Raw genomic sequence first — 16,178 nt, forward strand, 5'->3', positions numbered from 1 at the left:
TACCTGTCTCTTTGTAAAAGAGAGCCAGATGGACCCCACAACTTGTTGGGCAGCCACCACAAAGTCCAAGGAGAAGCATGTCCAAAGACTTATGGGCAAGTCCTAAAGAAAATGAGATATATGTGGTCTGGTGTGACCACATACCTGTCTGTATAATCTGCTGAGCCGACAGGTTCTTCTGGAATGCGAGGGACAGGGCGATGTCCTTATTTTCGTGATCTCTCACCCGGACCCAAACTCCCATTTAACTCGTCAAATGAAGAACAAGCCCATTGCTGTATCACGAAACTTGAAAGAGGATGTGCTCTTGGACACCTCTTCCATGGCCAAGCCGGTACTAACGAAGAGGCATCGACATTCAGGCCTCAGATGCCGAGTTTTATGAGGGTAGTACTGCAACACAAATCAGGCAAAATAGCGTCTCATTCTGATTATATCCACAAAATCCTTTCGGAGGGGACTGAAACAGACTCGAATCCAATGTCAGGGGCCTATGGATTCTGAATCTCAGATCCCCTTCCCAAGTGCTAGCATCGAAGGCCATGAAGTTCACCTACTCTCTTCGCCGAGGCTTCTCGAGGCCACGCTCTCGCAGCCCCCGAAACACGAGACCCCAGAGGAGAATGAGAATCGGTTCCCGCCAGAGGGCGGGAAGAGCCAATGAGAGAAACTTGTCTCCCAGAAGAGAGTCAGTCCCTTAGAAGTCCTGCAGGACTCCCAAAGGGAATCCCTTCCCTGCTTCTTCTGGTGTTTGAACCGAAAGGATCGAGACACCAGGCTGGGAACCCGACCAAGCACTGACAAGCACTCGGGGAGCGCTTGTAGTGCTGGCAAGAAGAGCTGAGACACCTGGGTGCCTCGGCCCTTTCTCTCACACTGCTCCTGAACTGGGCCGGGGAGAGTACTCTCCAGACCAGATAGGGATAATTGATATTCCACAGAATCTCGAGCGCTCGAAGCGGCTCACAAACGAGCACCTGACGCAGCCCCCATCTTAGAAGCAGAACCTCTAGGACTGGGAACGGGATCGTAAACTGAGGTCTGCGTGCCCGTGGCTCTCGAAACACAAAACCCAGGGGTATGCGAATCGGTTCTCTAACCCGAAGGTTGGGAAGAGCCAACGAGAGACCCACTGCCTTCTCGGAAGGAGGCAGTCCCTAGACGTCCAAGGGCATCAAGGGGAAAGAAGCAGCCTTCCTCTCCTTCAGCCGACGGTGGTCTATCCAGTTCTCTGGACCCCCTAGAACCTCGGGAGAGGAAGGGAAGAGGCAGCAGAGGACAAAATCGAAGATAAGTTGAAGACGGCGGCGGCTACTTCTACAGGGTGACTTTCTTCACCTTCACTCCGACATCTACAGGATGGTGGACACCAAACATCATAACCTCTAGGGCAGCTAGGCAGGATCACAACGGAAGTGGCCCAGGACATGACCACCAGAAGAAGCAACAGGCATGATCAGGACAGCCGATGTAGGAGCTATGGAAGCAGTTCGGAAGGCAGGAGCTACAGCAATGGCCAGGAATGTAACATGAAAGTCACCAGCAGCGACAGGAACGATCAGGACAGCTGCGGCAGGAGACCAGGAAGAGCCGCCCAGAGACTGCTGTCGAGTCAACAGGAGCATAACACAGGAAACAGCAGGAGCAGATGGCCCACAGATACACCAGAGGCAATGCCACAGCATACATTTAGGACAGCAATGGCAGCGATCAATCCACATCGGCGGGAACAAAGTTGGAATGATCCCGATGTGGAACTATGCCATTCCAACCAGGTACTGTGGTCGATCCTGAAGCAGCACTGAATGAGCGCCGGGACTCCTTCATGGAAAGATATCCCAGCTGAGATATCCAGCCAACTACTGCTGTGCCTGCGAGGCTCACTGTCAACCTGAAAGAAAAAGCAAAGATGATTAGTAGAGGGAGACTCCTCTTGCTATGAGGGGAACTGCCCTACGCAGCGAGAGGAGGCCCCTTAGAAGAGGTCGCCCAACCACCCGCGGACCTCCCCCCAACAACTCTTCATAGCGCAGGCAGTGAAAACAACACTCAGCACAAGTAGAAAGGAAATAGTCATGCCCTTGTACATGGAGGGTGGGAGCCCAAGAAGGGGAGCGAACTCTTACATCCCGATTAATGTAGGGGAGCAAAGATATTACGTCCCAATCTAATACAGGCAGTCCCTGGGTTGCAATGGGTCAGGCTTACAACGTTCCAAGGCTACAACGCTTTTCAAATATATTCATCAGAAATTACTTCCCGGTTTACAACGCATGTTCTAGGGTTAAGATGCTTACGACACCAATCTGACAGAAGAAATACAGCTACAAAATGGCAGAATAATCAAAATTTGGAGGTTTTTTTATGAAAAACTCAATAAAAATGCAGTTTACATCGTTTTCAATATACCAAAAAGCATTAAAAGTAAGGTTTTCTTAGGATTTTCGACGATTTTCGATGATTTTTCGGCTCACAACGATTTTCAGCTTACGATGCTGTGTAGGAACAGAACCTCCATCGTAAACTGGGGACTGCCTGTATCTCCAAACATACAGGGCAACACCTTCAGCACCTAAATAAAGGGCTACTGGAAGAGAAGCATTACCACTCGGTTACGCCCCTCTAACAACACCCTTGGCCATCAAACCCAAGACGCAGAGGCAGGGGAACGACGGCATCTGCAAGGCTATCACAAATCGTGGGTTTGTATTAATAAATATCAAACACATGCAATATATACACAAAAATACAGAAAGATCCCACCAGGATAATAAAGAACAGTAAGGCAAAGAGATCCGAAAACAAGTCTGCAACGCATGACGTCCAAAAGCAAAATCACAATTTTTGAAAGTAAATTGTATTTTTCATAACTATACAAACCTGAGGTCCTTTACATTAGGAATTAATTTCAGCGTAGGCTGGAAACGGCCATTAAACTCTTGAGCAAGGTGGTTAGGCAGCAACTACCGCCAGGTAGGCGGGAATACCCACCTGCCCGGAAGTAAACATTCCAGTTTGCCTTTCGGTCCAGGTTCAGACTGAGGGGTGGCATGAGGCAGGCATAATATGTAATGTAAAGGACCTCAGGTTTATATAGTTAGGAAAAATACAATTTACTTTTAAAAATTGTGATCTGTTCCGACATGATATACAAACTGTCGGTCCTTTACATTAGGAAGACTCACTGGTTGGAGGGAGGAATCTGAGTGAGTCTCCTGAACTGACTGGAGTTCTGCACACCTGGGCTACTCCTCCTGGTTGAAAGAGCGAGGAGGAGTACTGTGCCTCTGACATATTGATTGTAGTGTAGGAACTGCAAGATCAAATGTCAGATGCTGGACCTTTTCACATGAGTGAAGGAATGTAACCCCTACAAAATACGCTGGAAGGATCTAGAGTTGGAGGCAGTAAGGAAAAGCCGAGATAGGGTTCCCTTATTGCCAGTCTCTCCTTCCTCGCCTTGTTAGAGGAAGGAGCAGAATTGCTTCTATGATTCTAGAAGAAAAATAGAACGAGTGCTCGATGTGTAGTCTTACCGCATCAGCACCAGATCCAGCAAGTATTGGTTCGAGTCCTATTCTCATTCCAAAGGAGAAGTAGGAGGATGGGGAAGGAGGAGGAAGAGAGGCCAGTCACTTTCGGTATCCTTCTCACTTCCAGAACCAACACCTTAGGCGAGATGCTACTCATCCTCTTGAAGGAGCCGAGTAAGACAACACAACTTGTTGAGCAGCCACCACAGGGCCAAGGAAAAAAGGTTCCAAGGGCCTGTGGGCAAAACCACAGGAAGACAAGAGTGTGGTCTATGAGACCACGTCTTGCTTCCAGACTGACAGAAACTTCCGGAATGTGAGGGATGGACCAAGCCATTGACTTTGTGAGCTCTCGGGTACAAAGTACCAGTATTGTCGTTGCCAAGGGCCTGTGGGCAAAACCACAGGAAGACAAGAGTGTTGTCTATGAGACCACATCTTGCTTCCACACCGACAGAAACTTCGCGAGGGATGGACCAAGCCATTGACTTCATGAGCTCTCGGGTGGGAAGTACCGGTATCGTCGCTGCCAGCTGCCGAGTACTGCTTTTGATAGCTACACGAAGCCAGGAGAAAGATGTGTCCTTAGACACTTCTTCCCTTCGAGAAGAAGGTTCAAAGGGGATTCTGTGTCTGCTATCCTGCATGCTAGAACCCTAAGGTTCAAGACACAAGGATGAAACCTGGTCAAGCAACCGAAGCAGCTGGCAGGCAGTATCGAGACACGCTGCATCTCGGCACCCAGACACCTGGGTGTCCCAGCACTGAGACACCCAGGGCACTTTCTCTCGTCAGGAGAGCCCTTGTGATTCATAGAATTTGAGCGACCCATAAGACTCCCAAAAATCGGGAGCGGCTGCTTCCAGTTTCCTAAGAAATCGAAAAGAGCCAGGCACAGAATCAGTCTTAGATGCAGACTTCCCAGACTGGCAACGAGGGCCCGGCCTAAAAAGGCCGTGCTCTAGCAGCCCCCAAAACGCCAGACCACACAGGGGAATGAGAATTGGTTCCCGCCAGAGGGCGGGATGAGCCAACAAGAGAAACATGTCTCCCAGAAGAGAGCAGTCCCTTAGAAGTCCCGCAGGACTCCCAAAGGGAATCTCTTCCCTGCTTCTTTTGGTGTTCGAACCGATCGGATCGAGACACCAGACTGGGAACCTGACTGGGCACTGGTAAGCACTCAGGGAGCGCTTGTGGTGCTGGCAGGAAGAGCTGAGACACCTGGGTGCCTCGGCCCTTTCTCTCGCACTGCTTCCGAACTGGGCCGGGGAGGGTACTCTCCAGACCAGATCGGGATACTCAATATTCCACAGAATCTCAAGCACTTGGAGCAGCTTGCAAACGAGCGCCCAAAGCAGCTCCCATCTTAGAGGCGGAGCCTCTAGGACTGGGAATGGGATCGCAAACTGAGGTCTGCACACCCATGGCTCTCGAAACACAAAACCCAGGGGTATGTGAATTGGTTTCCTAACCTGAAGGTCGGAAAGAGCCAATGAGAGACCCACTGCCTCCTCGGAAGCAGGCAGTCCCTAGATGTCCAAGGGCATCAAGGGTAAAGAAGCAGCCTTCCTCTCCTTCGGCCGACAGGGGTCTGTCCAGATTCTGGGACCCCCTTGGACCTCGGGAGAGGAAGGGAAGAGGCAGCAGAAGACAAAATCGAAGATAGGTTGAAGACAGCGGCTACTTCCACAGGGCAACTTCCTTCACTTTCACTCTGACATCTATAGGCTGGTGGACACAAAACATCGTAACCTCCAGGACAGCTAGGCAGGAACACAACAGAAGTGGCCCAGAACACGACAACCAGGAGAAGCAGCAGGCACGATCAGGACAGCCGATACGGGAGCTACGGCAGCGGATTGGAAGGCAGGAGCTACTGCAATGGCCAGGAACGTCGCTCCCACAGGGCGACTTCCTTCACCTTCACTCCGACAACTTCTACAGGATGGCAGACATCGTAACCTCCAGGGCAGCCAGGCAGGAACACAACAGAAGTGGCCCCGGGCACGACCACCAGGAGAAGCAACAGGCATGATCAGGACAGCCGATGCAGGAGCTACGGAAGCAGTTCAGAAGGCAGGAGCTGCAGTAACAGCCAGGAACATCACAGGGCAGCTGTGGCAGGAGACCAGGAAGAACTGCCCAGAGACTGTTGTCGAGTTAACAGGAGCATAACACAGGAAACAGCAGGAGCAGATGGACCACAGATATGCCAGAGGCAGTGCCACAGCATACATGAAGGCCAGCAATGACAGCAATCGATCCACATCGGCGGGAAAAGAGTCGGAACGATCCTCACGCGGAACTGTCATTCCAACCAGGTACTGTACTGTGGTCGATCCCGAAGCAACAATGAATGAACGTCGGGACTCCATCATGCAAGATATCCCTTAAGGTATCCAGCCAACTAATGCTGCGTCTGCGATGCTCACTGTCAACCTGAAAGAAAAAGCGAAGATGATCAGTAGAGGGAGACTCCTCTCGCTACGAGGGGAACTACCCTACACAGCGAGAGGAGGCCCTTAGAGGAGGTTGACCGACTGCCTGTGGCACCCCCTCCTCCTTGCGGTCTTCACCCGACGAGTGAGCGAAGAGGGCGAAGGAGAGAGATCTCTACTGAAGGAGAGATAAGGAAGAATCTACAGGGAGAGAGAAGGACAGAGGGGAGGCCACCAAGGGCACCGTGGAAGCAGAGCTTACCGATGACGCCCGCAACCCCCCCTACCACAATTCTAAGCGCAGGCGGCGAAAACAACACTCAGCACAAGTAGGAAGGAAGTAGTCATGCCCCTTGTACACAGAGGGCGGGAGCCTAGGATGGGAAGTGAATTTTTACATCCCGATCAATGTAGGGGAGTGAAGGTATTACGTCCCAATCTAATATCCCCGGACGTACAGGGGAACGCCATCATTATCTAAATAAAGGGCTAGTGGAAGAGAAGCATTGCCACTCAGTTACGCTTCTCTAAATACGCCCTTGGCCGTCAAACCCCAGACACAGATGCAGGGGAACGACGGCTTATGCAAGGTTATCACAAATCATGGGTTTGTATTAATAAATATCAAACACACGTAATATATACACTCAAGAACATTAAGATCCTACTGGGGTAATGAGAACTTAACGTCAGTCAGGCAGAGAGATTCGAAACCACATCTGCAACGCATGATGGCCGAAGGCAAACTGGAATTTTTACATCCGGGCAGGCGGGTATTCCGGCCTACCTGGCGGTAGTTACTGCCTAACCACCTTGCTCAAGAGTTTAACGGCCGTTTCCAGCCTATGCTGAAAGTAATTTCTAATGTAAAGGAATGACGGTTTGTATATCGTGTTGGAACAACTGGAATGTTTACACCTGGGCAGGCAGGTATTCCTGCCTACCTGATGGCAGTTACTGCCTAACCATCTTGTTCAAGAGTTTAACGGCCATGTCCAGCTTCGCCGTAAGTAATTCCTAATTTAAAGGACAGATGGTTTGTATATCACGTCGGAACAACTGGAATGTTTACATCCGGTAGGCAGGTATTCCCACCTACCGGACAGTAGTTACTGCCTAACCGCCTTGTCCAAGAGTTTAACGGCCGTTTCCAGCTTCGCCGTAAGTAATTCCTAATGTAAAGGCCTGATGGCTTGTATATCGTGTAGGAACAAAGCCAATCCTGTCTCTTTGAGAGGCTTCTTAGCAGATGAAGAAAGCACCATCTTAGGGAGCCTAGCTCTGTCATCTGGATGACTCCTCATCAGAAAGGTCGATGTAGGCAAGACTGGAGCAGCTGGGGTAAAAAAGGAGGGAAAGGTCGCCAACCGGTACTGAAGCAGAGCTGCACAGGCTGAAAGAGGGGCAGGTTCTTGCTCAAACTCCTCTTCTCTTGAGGAGACCGGAGACAGGGTCGCATCATGAGCAGGCTTGGAGACAGAAGTAGCTTTCTTCAATACGCTCATTATTTCAGCCAACTGCTGTTTAATGGGACCCAAAGATGGCTCGTCTTGATCTACAGGAGCTGGAGACTGGTACTGAAGAGTTGGCGCTGGGCGCTCGGGAGCTGGTGCTGGGCAGTTGAGAGCTGGTGCCGGGAGCTGATGCTGGGTGTTCGGGAAGTAGCACCGAGCGTTCTAGAGGAGCCAAACATTTGGATGATGACATCAAGCACCTGAGAGTCAAGTAAGGGGGCTCAACAGCTGGGCGCTCAGGAGAGGAGGCTTTGGTACTGTCCCATGTGGAAAGTGGATGCTGGACTGAAAGCAGGGACAGAGGGGTCCACAGCATAACTGCAGGAAGGCTGAGGGATGAGACTAGCCTTCTTGTACCACTCAACAGGAAGCAGAAAACGGCAACCAACCTCATCTGCATGTCTATTCAGTGGTCGTGACAAATCAAGAAAGCGCTTACGATGCTTCCTGTCTACCCTGGTTTACTCAGAACTAGATGACAACTGGTGCACATCTAGCGAGACGCCTTCCAGTGACTCTGTTGATACCTGGGAACGTGCAACAGGCTTGACTGGGGGTGACTACCCGTGGGCAAACCCCACTAGCCTCCCTGGGACTTCCGGTATGTCTTCTCCCAGGTTCAGGGGAGCAGGACAGTGACCTTTGTCCAGGAGAAACAGCAGGACAAGTAGCCACCTCCTTCACTTGCACAACACTCACTTGTCACTTTATCGGCATACACTTTGGTTATTAACACTTGCAGTAACACTCCTAACTCCACCACTGTATTAACAACAAGGTTAGTTTTCTTGTCAAACCTAGCTTCGAGAAGCAAGGGAACCAGGCACGGGAGTAGGTGGATTAATAGTAGGAGGGCTAGTAACAGGAGAAAAAGTGCCAATAGGGGAAGAAGGAATAGCAGAACTTTCTAAACTAGGTTTAGGAGTGGATTCTAGGCTAGCTCTTCTCTCTGCTCTAGAGGCCGCTTTCCCCTTCCTATCCTGTCTAGGATACCTTCCAATTCTTCTCGTCAATCATTACACTCAGCACAAGTTTTCTCCCTACTACACTACTGGCCTTTGAAGACTACACAACGGGGTAGATCTACCATTCCGCGGCATGCCCCCCACCCCCCTCCGTAGCTAATATGGCAAAATTGTAACCAGTAAACATCCCTAGGGTACATTAGGTTGGTATTTTTAGGGGTGTTTACTGGTTACAATTTTGCCGTATTAGCTATGGAGGGGGGTGGGGGGCTCACCGCAGAATGCCGGCTTAGATCTACCCCATCGTTTAGTCTTCAAAGGTCAATTACAGTTTGGTTACAGCCGGCCGACAAAACACAGTAAACCCCCCGTATTTGTTTTCTCAAGATTCGCAGACTCACGTGTTCGCGGATTTCTCTGTGGAGCGTATCTACCCATTATTCGTGGAAAATTCGCCCAATTGTGGTATTATTCACAGAGAAATATTCACTGATTACTATATATTTTCATATAATTTTCATGACTAAATGCACTTTTTGTGATAAAACTATTAAAATACTCAGGTATAAGCATTTTTGATGGTTTTTCTTGTTTTTAAACTATCAAAACAGGCTGTTCTAAGTGTTTTTAGAGGGGTTTTAAGTATTCACGGATTTTAGCTATTTGCGGGGGGGGGGGTGTGGTATGCATCCCCCGTGAATACAGGGAGTTTACTGTATTACTTTAAATTCTTGTAAACCAAGTAAAATAACACAAGAAAACGTCAAGTGCCACAGTCTAGCTCGCTGCAGAACTACGGCTTAGAATTACCAAAAGAAAAAAAAAAGGCTGCTGTGCGAGTTAAAACTAGCCTAGAGCTATTTAATTACTTGGTAAGTTAATTATATGAAATCATATTTTTTTATGGAATATAATTGTAAAGCCAAAATTCACCTATAAACACATCCCTGAATTTAGCTGCGACTTTAGTAAAACTGAAAACTTCCTACTACTGCACCCCTCTAGTTCACAAACTATCAGTTTACCTGCAAAATGGGTACCATGTTGTGTACCTGCCCCTTGGAGATGACCATAAAACCACTGAAGATGGTAAATATCATAAATTTAAAGACAGGCTAAATATAAACAAAAGACAGTCAATACTCTGGTCAGAGAATGGAGGGAACTAGGCTACAATAGCAGTCTTCAGTTTTACCACAACGATGAAGGTCTAGCCTAGGCTCGGCTGGGCGAGTCGTCAGGGTCACGTTCAGCTGGGGGAGGGCCTAGGCTACGGAATCCAGGGAGGCGAAGCGCTTGATTATGTATGAAGACTGTCCTTGCAACATTTTAATGCTCTTTCAATATTTTTGGTGATTGTTAGTGTGGATATGCAAGAATCATGTAGTTTTTGCTACGATAGCCGATAAAATTTTATAAGTTACCAATATAAAATACTACCACGTAACTCAGGGGTGTTTACTGGGGTAATTCTATATATTAGCTCTGCGCCTGTTTTTACCTTTTCAGCTGGTTTTTTCTACTTTTAGGGGTTCTGATACTGGCGGTGCATCTGTTTGTTTTCTGCCAAGTGGAATGTCCCTTCGCTGTGTTTAGTACTGGCCCGGGGGGGTTGGGTACCCATACGTTAACAAGTTATTGCGCTTGCCGGATGGGATATGAACCGTTCGAAACAGACGTACCTGTGCTCTGTCTTGTGAAAATCGCTTATGGAAACCCCTTGTTGGATGGACTTCAGGGGTTAATTACAGGTTAATTACACTCAAGCGCCAAAAATTAATGGTAAATTCACGATTAGCAACCAAAAAACTGTAGAAAAAGTCAAGTTAGAAGGTAGTCGCTGCTGCGGAGCTACGATATAGTTCTACCATTTACTGGTTATAATTTTGCCGTATTAGTTATGGAGGGGGCACGGGGTTGGTACTGTCTCACCTTATAAGTCGTAATTTGATGTAGAGATCTTTTCAGAAATGGAGGTTCCAATGTCATATCGTGCATTGGCAACTTATAAAATAATACCCGATAGCCTAGGGTATGCCTTAGGTTATGCTCTTACTACCTTTCTGACTAATGTCGTGCATTTTTCCCCCCTCACACGAAAACCTCGGTTTCCTGGTTCCCCTGAAATTGGATACAGAGGGGAACACAGAAACTAATGGTCTGAACCCAAAATAATGATTAGGAATATATTGGCAACTGCAAACTGTGTTGCATGACAGTAATGGTGTTTAGGGAGTTTTCGTCTCTCTCTCTCTCTCTCTCTCTAGTAGCCAGTTTAGACGATGCGGCAAAATTGCCATGTAGATTTCGGTAATTAAGCGGATTCATTAATTTTTATGGTAAGGTATTTACTGTCAACTGTAATTTAAGGTAATGGAATCCGAAAAACGTCGGTGCTCTAAAAATGTTCATCTGTTAGTTTATATTGATTTATTTCTATTCCTCGATTTTATGGTGCTGTTTGAAATGCGCCACCTGTCATAATGGTTAGGTATGTATAAGCACAAGATAACCAATTGGAAAAATACACTCTATGGTTCATCTGGCTAGAAATGAAAGTAGGGGACGCTAGGCTGTTAGCCTATCCGGTTACCATTATTCGACGGATATATAATCCACCACATCACACTATCATTTACCTGAGGTAATGAAGCTCTCCAAGATCTTGTAGGCCAGTCGATCCCTTTTTTGTTGCCGATTCACTTTGAAGCAGTCGTCGTTCGTCGTTGTCATAATGGATTCCCGCCGAACTTTAAAAAATGAGTAGTAGTACTCATCTTGTCGACATTTGAAACGGCTACCGCGCTCTTTCTAATTTGCTGATGATCTGTTTGTCCGGATTGAGTTCTCTGTGATGTCCCATATGCTTTCCACAATCTCTTTCCTATTTTCGATTTCCTATAAAAAATTTTGATGAAAGGTAAAATATAAACCAATACTAAATCATATCATCTAGGGCTGCTCTAAGAACTAATTCTGTTCATCGTGATTTTAAAAAATGCTGAGCAATAAAGTAAGAGGTAGTCTAATTTTTCATTCATTTCCTCGTATCGTAAAAATTTCGCTTCTGAACCATTTATTTTTTTCTGTGTTACTTACGGTCTGTGTTTAGTGTGGTTGTACTTATGGACATTATCTTGTCGGTATGGTCATACTAAATGTCTCCTATTATGGGCTTGAATTTTTAATAGATAATCAAGGTTGACTTGTCACTAATGTCTTTCCCATGCCTCTAACCCCGCCCCCCACAACTATTGAGGGTTTCTTTTAGTTTTTTGTTTTGTTTTTTACCTAATTAACCTTACTTATATTTAAGTGTAAGTCGTTCATATACTTCTTAAATTTTACAATACGTCTTTTTTTCAGTCTGGTTCCTGGTTATCTCAAAATGAGACTATTTTTGTCACTGCTAAGAATGTACTTCAAGTATGTAAAGCAGCTTGTTTTCTATGTGGATTGAGTAACGAAATGAAGTCCAGTTCCCAGTCTTATTGCACAGCTCAGGTATTCTTCGTATCTTTCAGTATTGTTCAATAATCTTGGTCACTAGTTATGTTCCTGATTCTAGGCCACATTCAGTCTTGTCTTTTAAACTTAATTTTTTGTAATATTTATACATTTTTCGTAACATATATAAGTGCTAGCATTGTTAGTTCTTTTCAGAGTAGCATCTCTTCATTACCTAGTACAACTTTCACTTGACAGAATTTGCCACATTTGCCATCGCTTTACATTTATGTAGACTAAGAGAAGAAAAGCAATCTTTCCTGTTATTAGTAGCAACAAAAGATGTTTTATTTGTTTCAATAACTTTATTCCTTCAGTGTACCGAGTGTTTTTTGCATCATCAATATTACTCCTCTTAAGCATTCTCTTCTGCTATCGGTAGTTACACAAGATATTTGTTTCACTGTTGTCATTCCTTCCATGCACTGAATGTTTTCTGCATCATCCATATTGTACCAGTCTTAGAATATTGATATATTTAACCAACATTCATTACCTATTTTTTAAGTACTTTTATGGCTTTTATTATTTCTTATAAATATCCTAAACCCAATCATTCATCTGCATAAAACAGTACCACAATTCTTGAAGATTCGTTTTCAGATTGCATTTATTTATTTATTTTTCTATTAATTTATCCATTCGCTTATTTATTCATTTATTAATTTCTGTGACCATGTATGTAACTAAAACGAAGGTACAGTTGACTCATTACCTTCAAATCTGTATCATTGGTTACACTTAACTCTTCCTGTTCCATATTTATTTTACACAATGTTTGGCTGAATCATTTATTACTACATTTGTTACCTCAATGTGTAATTTTTATTTCATCATGAATTTCATTTGCTTTCTTCTATTCAATATATCGAAATTTTTTCGACACAGTTTTTACAACAAATAGGTGAAGTTTCCTTCTTTGCGTATCTGAAATGCAGCATGCAAATATATACAAAGTATATGTTCCTCTAAATGCTGCTAACCGATAGGAAATCATGTTTCTATATATTTACATTTCCATAAATATTCTATATAACAGATTTGTTAATGCAATTTGACCGAGATCTTATCAGCGGATCATGGGCTCTAGGCTGTGAGGTGTTTTAGCCTTGAGTTAATTATATCTTAGTTTAACCAGACCACTGAGCTGATTAACAGCTCTCCTAGGGCTGGCCCGAAGGATTAGCCTTGAGGTCAGAGGTCTGTGGGCTCCTTGCTAATTTTTATTCAATACTGAGCTCTACATTAAGTTTCAAAAGTACTGGCTTCAACTAGTCTGGTCCCAGCGTTTTATTTGTTTTCATTTTCTCGCTCGGGGTTTTCAGCTTTCTTTTATGAAGTCATAACCATAAAATTAAGGTTACATGTTTATCCATGCATTTCCAGATCTTCCATGTCTGTTTCTGTCTTTTATTGCCTTTTCCTTTTTTTATCTTCGTATTCTTTAAATATCGCCACCCTTTCTTTTTTTTACTAGTATATGTACTTTCTGTTTCTGTCTGTAATACGCTTCCTCATATTACCCATTTTCTTGCGTTTGATGTCTTCCTAATTTTTTTTCTATTCTAATTTCTTTGTTGCTCTCCTTTATGGCCCATATTGACTTCATCTCATCATTACTTATCTTTCTCTTTGTTATTTTTCTCAAGGGTCTTTCGTTTAGCTTCTTCAACTGAGTCTTCAAGCTGAGTTAAATATCTTTGCTCATCCTGAGTGCTTATCTAATTCTCTCTGCGATAAATACATCTCCTTGCTGATTCTGATGTTCTTTTCACGTAGGCTATTTGATTTTTTTCTTTCCGTCTCTTGTTTTAGATTTAAGTTGTACTTTTATCAGATGATGCCCAGATAAGTCATTTTCTTCGTTATTTTCTATGTATTCACAATTTTTTTATATAAATTCCTTGAGTGCTTATTACAAAATCTATTGTACTCTTCCGGTCGCCTCTGGTCCCTATTATCTCGCCTTTGCAGTTAGAGTCTCTATTTAATGCGTGAAATCTTATTTCTCCATCATATCTATTATATATTTTCAATTTCGGTTTTGAATTATTATTTCCCTATCAAGCCCAGACGTCTGTTAGTATGTCTAGTTTGTTTAGTACACACTTTCACGGTTCAGCTGGACTTAGCCCGCGAACTCAGGGTACAGAGGCACCAGCTGCTGAAGGCTGACACCTCTTTAGGTCAAGGCAATTGAAAACTGTGGCTTTCCACAGCATGAACGCCAGAAATCATTGGCAGGAGGGATAATGGATATTAAGGAGTTGAATACATTGCTTCCTCAGCTTCATCATTAGGCTGTAACTGCATAATAAGTAAGATTATAATAAGCCTGTTAAGACATGCATTGCCGTATGAGCACGAAAAATTATGAAAGAAGAATAAAAGGAGTCAGATGACGCGATGTAATGAGAAATACTATCTTATGGGAATTATGGAAGCACCATAGTTAGATTTGATATTGGTGATGAAGAGATAAAAACAATGTCTACCATCATTCGAGATGTCTCAATTGCAATAAAACATCTACATTGCCAGATCTTCCCACTAATACGCAGACTGAAAAAGGCGCGTTTTAGGTGGGTTGGACATGTCCTCTACACCACTTAGGAAAAAAGTATTTGATAGTGTCAGCATAGCTCCTGTGAGCGTTCAGAGTTCAAAAGTGACGTCAAAACCAGAACAACTTGGATAAGAACTGAGAGGTGTGAGGTTGGGAGATGTATGGAAACTTGTGGAAATAAAGGCACTGGAAAGATGAGATGGGGAAATTTCAAAGAGGTTTTGGCATTGCATGGCAATGATAAAGGTGATGATTATGGGTACAACCAATAGCAGGTCTGCAGCTTTTTCTGTGCATCTCAGAGGCGTAGGAACCTCCTAAAAAGTGGGAGGGGGGAAGCAGGGGACAAGATAAAGTTACCAAGATAAAGAAAGTAAATGCACGATTTAAAAAAAAAATATCTGCCGCAGCAAGTATAATTATTAATAGGTTGTCTTAATACAATGATATATGCAATATCTCTAAGTTGTTTCAGCAATAATCATTATTGCCCAAAATAACTTACATATATGTAGAGCTAGGGATTAATCTATGTGAACTGTCCAAAGAACTTCTGTCTTTCTGTCTAGTATTGTTCATTTTGCCGACAGTGTTTCGCAATACCTCATTGCATCTTCAAGGCCGCAATTCACAAAAAAAAAATCACTTAAAATCTTATAAAAAGGAAAAAATCAAATAATAAGTTAAAATTCACTGTAGGGGCGGACATAACCTGCACAACCTGAGTTAAAAAAGAAACTAAAACATCTAAAAGAAGAAATAGGGTAAGTAAAAGTTGAGGTGCAGACCAAAATATAAACAAACAACTGGTTATGCTATATGAATAGCGGTGTGGAGGCTGTCTGGGTGTTTAACGAGGGGATGGTAGTTTTAATTATAATTGATTCTAAAGTAGTTAGTTCCCCTTTTCGTGCGTGGAAGATATGATTTTAAAATCTGCATAATTGATGTTGGCTTTGCAGTGCAACGCGTTATTACGTATGTTGGAGGCTCCAATTTTATGCAAAATTTCCTTTCATTAACAAAAATAAATTTCAATAAAGCTAATTAACCTATTAAACAGAGAACAACCATCAGTTAATTTCAAACTAATTCCAAAAAACCCTCTAACAATAGGTTCTCTTTCCAGATATAAGGACAGATTGGCCCCGCTTTTGTCATCCAATATCTCATAGGCTATATAAACACACATGTCCCAAGTGTGAACGAGGAACTTACGTTGGATGCACAAAGCACTTGCTACAGGTCTGAATCGGCTGTCACCCAAGGAGGTTTAATAAGGAGATGTCCTATTCCCGGATTAGTGAAGCCGACCCGGTCGGCGCGTGTAGGGCAAAAAGCTCACTCACCTTACCCGCTGCGTGACCTAAAAAAAAAAAAAAAAAAAAAAAAACGGTAGCTCATTTCAGCTCGAATATCTGTTTCAGAAGGACATAAGCTCTCATTTTATTGCATTAAAGGATGCCTTGTTCGCGTGCTGCATATGGATGCACTCAAAGACTGAGCAAAACCTTAAACCCAATGGTTACATTTCATCAGTAAGTATTGTTTACGCTGTAACCAGTGCACATTTTTTTAAAACCATGGAGACAGAGAACCAGCACATGAATAATTAGAGAAACCCTATATGAAAATTTACTTTTCATCTTTTTAAT

The 16,178-nt window shown here is 44.2% G+C and overlaps 1 protein-coding gene across 4 annotated transcripts in view; it reads right to left on the reverse strand.

Moving 5' to 3' along the window:
- The window catches only part of LOC136852888 (histone deacetylase 8-like), a 70,474-nt gene extending 55,211 nt beyond the window's left edge, over nucleotides 1-15,263 (reverse strand). For 2 of the 4 annotated variants that reach the window (XM_067127845.1, XM_067127837.1), the window contains exon 1: nucleotides 15,029-15,167. The gene's annotated coding sequence lies outside the window, so the exon portion shown is untranslated. Of the gene's footprint in view, nucleotides 1-11,089; nucleotides 11,349-15,028 lie in introns of those variants that run through there. The other 2 variants (XM_067127828.1, XM_067127818.1) reach the window with 2 other exon arrangements.
- Between the last annotated feature and the right edge of the window lie 915 nt (nucleotides 15,264-16,178).

The sequence above is a fragment of the Macrobrachium rosenbergii genome, chromosome 3 (assembly GCF_040412425.1).
Source record: "Macrobrachium rosenbergii isolate ZJJX-2024 chromosome 3, ASM4041242v1, whole genome shotgun sequence".
NCBI classification, from domain to species: domain Eukaryota; kingdom Metazoa; phylum Arthropoda; class Malacostraca; order Decapoda; family Palaemonidae; genus Macrobrachium; species Macrobrachium rosenbergii.